Source organism: Aplidium turbinatum, chromosome 15 (assembly GCF_918807975.1).
Source record: "Aplidium turbinatum chromosome 15, kaAplTurb1.1, whole genome shotgun sequence".
Lineage (NCBI taxonomy): Eukaryota > Metazoa > Chordata > Ascidiacea > Aplousobranchia > Polyclinidae > Aplidium > Aplidium turbinatum.
In genome coordinates this window covers 3,095,849-3,104,249 of record NC_137486.1, presented here as the reverse complement: position 1 = coordinate 3,104,249, position 8,401 = coordinate 3,095,849, and positions in this window count along the sequence as shown.

Genomic DNA, 8,401 nt, shown 5'->3' with positions numbered 1-8,401 from the left:
ATTCCATAAGTGTTTGCCATGATTGTATTTCGCCAACACATCATTCAATAGTAAACAACTTGGTGAGTTGTAGCTATGAGTGACCACTTATGAAGCTGGGCAGTGAACTGTCGAGTTAAGGCAGATCAGCGCACTGAGAATTCTGGAACTTTGCCAGTGAAACTATTATTGGAGATAAGGCAAAAATGGAGCAGCAATTACTTTTAAATTTCTGAGCTGATTCATTTTACAAGCCGGCCCTGTGTAGCCTACTACTGTATGATAGAACAGGGTGGCGATGGTTGTAATGGGAACAATATGGCTTATCATACTTCGAGCACACTTCAAGGAGATCAGGGAAAGGATTTGGATGATAACGATTTTTGTAAGAATATTATCAAACGCATTGATACCAAAGCATCGTTTAATGGCGATTGGAAAGGTCAAGAGGTTCAGCATCATCGCAGGTTTAACTGCCTTTAAAATACCGTACGCCAAATGGTGAGAGGCTAACATTTCGACACAAACATGAAAAGTAATAGATCCATCAAAGAAGCACGTGTCTCCTACAAGTCCGCAGTAGTGAACTGAGCAAGCGACAACTGAGCTAGTGACAACTGAGCTAGCAACATTTCAGCAAGTGGCTTAAGTTGGTAAATGATGAAATTGAGCAAGCAAAAACTTGGAATGACACAAGGCGGCAAAATGAGTTTAACAAGCGATGACCAAGCAAGTCCTACGTGAGCACGTAAATCTCATTTGCTGACTTCACAGAAGCTGAAATGTAATTGCTGAGTTGAAGCACTTGCTGAGTTGTCGCATGCCGAGTGGTCCGACGACCAAGAAACACAGGCTTCGAAAAATATAATTGCACCATAACCATATCATGTTTTAGAAACCTAAAAACTAGTTTGAAAGCAGTTAAAACAAAAAATGGTCAACCTACAATGCTTGCTTTGGAACATTATAAATCTCGAATATTTTAATACTTAAAACAAAGAATGTGTTTTTAAATATAGCTACTGAATGCTGCCAAACATTTATGAAACGTCATTCAACATGTAATACAATGTCATTAAAACGTTGTAATGGTACGTATTGAAAACCCATTGGCTAGAAGACAAGATAATTGTTTTCTGGAGGAGGCGATTGCTCCCCCCTCCCCCGTGGCGACGTCCCTGTTTCGAACTATGTAGTAATTGACTCAAAGTAGCAGTAATATGCTGCTGAAAGTAATATATTTGCAACTAACATGTTTACAAATGATTATTGTCACGCCATATATTGCAACAGTGAACGTTTGGTAGGAAAACCAACAAATCACTCAACAGCTGTTTCATTTCTTGAACTTCAAAGCAATTGTACTTCTGGTGTTGGGATGGTTTGTGCCCTGCTGGTTTTCTGATGCATTGCTAAAACGACAAAAATAACAAATTATTTGATGAAATGTAGCCTATACTGTGGATTTCCGGAAGTAGGCTACGCCGTTGGAACTATCTTTTCAGATCAGGCCCGTTACATAAGTAGAGGGCCAAATATTTTTTCAACCAAAATACAAGTGAGGACTGACTCAAGTTTATCAAACCAGTGTTTTTATTTCGATTTTTTACAAAGAATTCAGAGCAAGTTCCAAGCATGAATTCTGATTTTAATTTGAAATTGTATACAATGACGTCATATCATTGCATTTAGATTGAAGGTTGCCCTGGTAACTTTGATTTCGCTGAGTTTTAGTTTGCATAGAGTCATAGATTAGGATAGATTGTCTTGCCACTTTTCCGCTCGGCAATGCATCAAGCTTGCATATAAGCATGCTCGCTTATGTTGGAAATCATGTAATTTACCAACGTATTTCCAGAAATAATAGTTTTTTTTTAAATCTGTATTTCAATATTATGGACCCCTGGTAGCAGCGTTAAATACACATGACGTCAGACAAGGACGAACAATCAATAGAGCTTACCTATTAGCCATGGTGTAAACTCTTTGTTTCGAAATCCTTCTTTGGCGCAGGTATTAAGCACAGTTTTAGGAAGAGGAATGGAATGCCTAACCATCGCCCCATAAAGCCCATATTCTGCCATAGGGCTGGTATCACCCCAAATATTGGAACTTTTCCGCCATTTTGCTCTTCTGTTTTGAAACCACACCTGCCAGGAATAAGTTCGGTGTAGCAAGCACGCCACACATACAGACGATTAAATGCAATAAAAAGGCGTGTGAATAGTTATTTTAATTTTTGATAGGCTACGTGTCGGATGAATCGAAACTTTGCAAATGTTTATTACACTTATAGTTTATACCGCAGGTTAAGTAAGTGTTTTTAAAATTAAAATAAAATAAATTTGGTTGGATTGTTAGTTTATTGTAGCCCATTTACAATGTTTAACAAACTTGAGTTATAAAATGAGTCCATATAATTATATCTACCAATAGTTTTTAGTTTGTTAGTTTTGCTTTAATTGCTAGTTTTTCCACCTTTCCGTTTTGATCTTCATTTTTGCCAAGATTATTCACTATAATTACTATCTCTGAAACCATTCGAAAAAAATAACCTTAAATGTTGTTTAATACCATAATAGATGCTATCAATTTTTGCTGTTTAGTTTAGTGCTTTTTTTTTCAATGAAAACTTAATTATTTTTTGACACCACGAACCCTATCCCCTCGAGGGTGTTAAAAAAACTCTAATCAAACAACGATTATTTTTTAATTTGCACACTGGAAGTTTAAAAACCAATCGATTTTTTCAAATTAAATAAATTCAACACAGTCACAGTTCATCTCAAATTTATCAACTTAATTAATTTTGAGTTCAAACAAAAGAAAATCCACGAAAAATGTCTTTTTTCAATATCGAACTGGAAATGATACAGTAGACTTATGTTTGAAATTTGGATAAATAATGATAAAATAAGCCCATGCCTTTATTATAAAGCTGTAAGCTATTAATAAAATAATTATAAATTTTGCAAATAAAATATTTTAATTTTGATTAAGAATTTTATTGCTTTTCAAATTTTCTTGCCAGTAGAATTACTTACAGCATATTACATAGCCTGGCCTACTTACAAAGTTCCTAGAACGTGGTTTTAACTTGGTTATCACCTGAATCCGGTTTTCATCCAGATTACAATCTTGCGCCAAGTTAGTTCTGGTCTGTAAATTCGGGTAATGCTCTTTCGTGAAAACCTTCTCCAGTTGTTCAACTTGAACAGAGGTAAATGTTGTCCTAAAAATAAAAGGCTGTTTCAATGACTACTGACTAGGTGTTGCATTTATTGTAATTTTATTTTATTTTAGTGTTAGCCTGCGAGTCAATTTCAACCATTTTTGTTAATCCGACCTGACAAACAAGTCTAAAAATATCATCTAATATTCATTAAAGTAACGTTTCAAAAATCATTTGAGAATATCTCATGCATTCTGGCAGAAGGCAAAAGTATAACTCCAAAATTCAGTGAATCACTGAAGCATGATATACAATTATACATATAGCTCGTTTGCCTCATAGCTTTGTTGGTTAAGCGTTCGACCATGCGCACGAAGACCTGTTCGACCAAGGCCATGTAGAGCTGTTTCGACTCTCGGATGTGCATTTGAGCAACAAGGAGAACTCTCATTCAGCGGTACCAAGTGGTTGGAATAATTAACACACAATCGAAAACTTCACTCTGTCTAACTCAGTGACCGGGCCTGCTTCAATGAAACTACTGAAGATAGAGGCTTTCTCAGTCCGAAGATGAAGATTTAAACCAAACTAAAACATATTGATTTTATAAATTCTTACATCACGCTAACCTGTTTCTTCTTTTCTTTGCTGAGTGATTGTCTTTAGGTGGAAGCAGCCTTTTAACAGGTTCTGGTTCTGATTGAAAAGAAAATGTAATGAGAGAATACTTACAGCCGACAGTGGATTCATATTGCTACAACCGGATGCCACAATCGGAAACTTCACTCTGTCAATCTCGGTGACCGGGCATGCGTCAGTGATTCAAATACTCTACAAGTATGCGAAACTGCCAGGATTAAGCTCTGCAAGAAGGTTTCCCAGTCCGAGGATAAAGATTCAATCAATCAATCAATCAACCCTAAATAGAAAATAAACTGCAAATCGTGCAAAATGCCTGGAAAATCTTGTTTTTTTGGGCGGACAACTTTAGCTTGAGATTACAACAGCATTCTTCATACCCACTAATTGCTGATATTAATTCTTGCAAATCAGTCTGTGATCATAAATTAAATATGGGAAAATCCTAATTTTTTTAGTTTGGCAGTTAAAGGAAGTAGCCTAGCAGATGCTGCTCTAGAGTTTAAAAAATAAGCGTGGCTAGTCAAAAGAATGAGTAAGTTGTGGTTATTGTAAATAGCGCCGTATTACCTTCAACTTTTGTAGAAAATAGTGAGGGCGAATTTGGAGACATTTGAAGCAAAGTTTCTTTGCATTCGTTCTTGTCTACATGTTCATCTTGTAAAATTTCCTTTCTCTTTTCTTTGCATACTGATGAACTGCTTGGAACTAAAGGCAAAAAAGACTCCATTATTGGAATTTTGCGTTGTTCCCCGATATCTTTCCAAAATAGCTGGTGATGAGGAAACTGGTTGTACTGAGAACACTTTAGTTGATAAAAAGAAGATCCATAAAGTTTCGACCATACGTTTGACATCCAAAGTGAAAGTTGTTGGCTGTGTTGTTCTTCCATTTGAAGTGAAGCCTTGGTCCATGAAAGCAAATTGCTCATGTACGCTTCTTGTTCTGAAAGCGGTCGATCTTTAGGTACTTTGGACATGCACAGCGAAGTCAGTAAATGGAGGTTGTGTCCATTGTTCTGTGGATTGTATAAATTAGGTGCCCAAGGGTTGGTTTGGTGCCAAGGAAATTCAATGCTTTTTTGAGTTTCTTCATTCTTTATAAATTTATTGTTTTCATTTTTTCTACAACTTTCAGTTCCACACTCATTGGACTCCAAGAAGTTTGTTGATCTTTCCATTAAAAAAGGTGAAACTCGAGCTGTAGGCGGCTTTTGTTTATCTCCCGATGCGTCTTCTGTATTCCCCTGCGTTTCAGTGAAAAGGTTGCTGGCAACACTATGATTGCGCTTTGGAAGACTGACAAATGCGTTAGATTCAACATTGCTCCAGCCCTGTGTCTCCTTCGTATTGCCTTCATTTATATTTTCACCTTTGTCAATCAAAAGTTGATTTTCCTGAATGATTCTTTTATTTTCAATGTTGGCTGAAAGCCGTTTGTTCTCTTTTTCAATTCGGATGAAATTATGATGATGTAGAACCTCTTGACCTTCCCAATTGCAATTAAACGATGCTTTGGTATCAATGCGCTTGATTAAATTCTTAGAAAGATCGTTATCATCCAAATCCTTTCCCTGATCTCCTTGAAGTGTGTTCGAAGTATGATAAGCCATATTGTTCCCATTACAACCATCGCCACCCTGTTCAGGTTTATAACTGGCCGCAGCTACATCAGGTTGTTCGTCCTTGACTTTCTTGAAGTTTGTATCTTCTTTCATGTTTGACAAAAGAAATCTGATATGAAACTTTCCCATGCGTTTTTGTTCATATTGCTCATTAAACTCCATTTTATAAATATGTAAATATGTTGTGCAATTTGTTAACAACAACACTGTTAGAAATGACCTTTCAGCTTCTTCATAAAATGCATTTGGTAAACTTTCTAAAAAATAGTTGTTTAACAAAAAACAAAAAATGCAAAGTACTTTTTTTTTAAACCACTGTATTTGTAACCACGACTGTATTACAGATTGTGAAAAGGTTGGTGCTTATTTACTGTACCAAACATACAACGTTTAGAAACTTAAAACAGCCTTCCTCTGGCAGATGCGGAAGTAAGCATTTGCCATTTTAAATTGATCTAGGTTTACAATTAGATGACCAATGTTTGCAGGTTATATGTTTTCTATTGACAGGTAACATATCCACAGACAAAATTATTCTGTGCTCATCATTGAGAAATAGGATCCATTGGAAATGCTATTTAAGTGTTTTGAAATATGTTCTCGGCTGCAAGATTAATTGTTTTTAAGTTGTTTAAGATCCTAGTGTTACCTTTCTGGAGCAAGTTTTCTTTCTTTAACAAAAAAGATTTTGTACAGAGTAACTGAGTTTCTGGGTCTCACTCTGATTGTAAAATATCTTTTCTTTGCAGCTTGTCATGTAATTAAAACTGACCTACAGCACGAGTAAAATACTTCCGGCCCACGGCCCACATGGGGTCTACCACAACGTTTTCGCAAGAAACATTAAAAACACTTCGAAGTCCAACATCTCGTCCACCTCATCAATCATCATTGCACTCGTCGGTTCTGATGCTAACTTCAACGAGAGATGCTTATGCTTGTGACGTAATCTTTTTGTCTATCGCTAAGCATGACGTTTTTTTTTCTTCATGACGCTGCTTCCAACGGTGACGTCATTCTCTAGCTTGATGGAAACATATGAGATTGGATAAACCTTGTTTTCGTCATAATTTCCCAACCATAATTTGTTGTAATTTGGAGCTCCATTAATTACGCTAGTCCGGTGGTTCTCAACCTGTTCGGTCTTACGGCACCCTACTTAACAGGAAAATATTTTGTAGCATCCAGTGGCGGACCAACGATCTTTTACCTCGAATGCAAAAACTATTTGAAGACAGGTAATAATTGAATATGAGAAACTGCAACCGAGCATATTGCAAATGGCACCTAAGGTCCCGCGGCACCGCGGTTGGGACCCAATGGTTTAATCGTATTTAGCTTTTATTCAAAGCTGGCTCAGCACGCGCTGTTGCGCTAAAGTATGGCATCTTAAACTGAGGAACGAAAACTACCTGGTGAAAGTGAAAAAAACATTTTGGAGGCAATAACCGAGATCTTGACAAGCGACCTTATTTCTAATGTCATATGACTCGGTGGAAAAGTACTAGTAGCTACATTTGACTTACTAAATTGCTTAAACTGGATAAAGTGTAAGCTATTTGTGAAAAATCATTTGATTAAGAAAATCTGAAGCTCAGCTCTCCGCTAAATGTGGTTTCATTGAAATAGCAACGAATCAAACTAGTTGCCCATCTCTGGCCTACAGTATGATAAATCGTGTAAACATGTTTTTGAGTGCTATCTTTGCTGTGCGTACGCCAAGGGTTGATCTCTAACTTTCTGACTTTGTTGTTCTTTGATTGTTATTTATTTCCAATTGCTTGCTAGGCTACATAAAAGTGTGAAATGTGGACAACAGAGACAGCAAAACACGTTCTTTTTACATTGTCAACGTTACATTGTCAACGTCTGCAGACGTTGAATCAATGTAAAAAGAACGTGTTTTGCTGTCTGAGAATGGACATGCATAAAACTTGACATTAAAACGTTGAAAAGTTTTGAATTGCGATGTCACAGAAGGTTGTTAGCCTAGTATATCAGCCTCCTCATTTTGCTTGTTAGCCTAGTATATCAGCCTCCTCATTTTGCTTGTTAGCCTAGTATATCAGCCTCCTCATTTTGCTTGTTAGCCTAGTATATCAGCCTCCTCATTTTGCTTGTTAGCCTAGTATATCAGCCTCCTCATTTTGCTTGTTAGCCTAGTATATCAGCCTCCTCATTTTGCTTGTTAGCCTAGTATATCAGCCTCCTCATTTTGCTTGTTAGCCTAGTATATCAGCCTCCTCATTTTGCTTGTTAGCCTAGTATATCAGCCTCCTCATTTTGCTTGTTAGCCTAGTATATCAGCCTCCTCATTTTGCTTGTTAGCCTAGTATATCAGCCTCCTCATTTTGCTTGTTAGCCTAGTATATCAGCCTCCTCATTTTGCTTGTTAGCCTAGTATATCAGCCTCCTCATTTTGCTTGTTAGCCTAGTATATCAGCCTCCTCATTTTGCTTGTTAGCCTAGTATATCAGCCTCCTCATTTTGCTTGTTAGCCTAGTATATCAGCCTCCTCATTTTGCTTGTTAGCCTAGTATATCAGCCTCCTCATTTTGCTTGTTAGCCTAGTATATCAGCCTCCTCATTTTGCTTGTTAGCCTAGTATATCAGCCTCCTCATTTTGCTTGTTAGCCTAGTATATCAGCCTCCTCATTTTGCTTGTTAGCCTAGTATATCAGCCTCCTCATTTTGCTTGTTAGCCTAGTATATCAGCCTCCTCATTTTGCTTGTTAGCCTAGTATATCAGCCTCCTCATTTTGCTTGTTAGCCTAGTATATCAGCCTCCTCATTTTGCTTGTTAGCCTAGTATATCAGCCTCCTCATTTTGCTTGTTAGCCTAGTATATCAGCCTCCTCATTTTGCTTGTTAGCCTAGTATATCAGCCTCCTCATTTTGCTTGTTAGCCTAGTATATCAGCCTCCTCATTTTGCTTGTTAGCCTAGTATATCAGCCTCCTCATTTTGCTTGTTAGCCTAGTATATCAG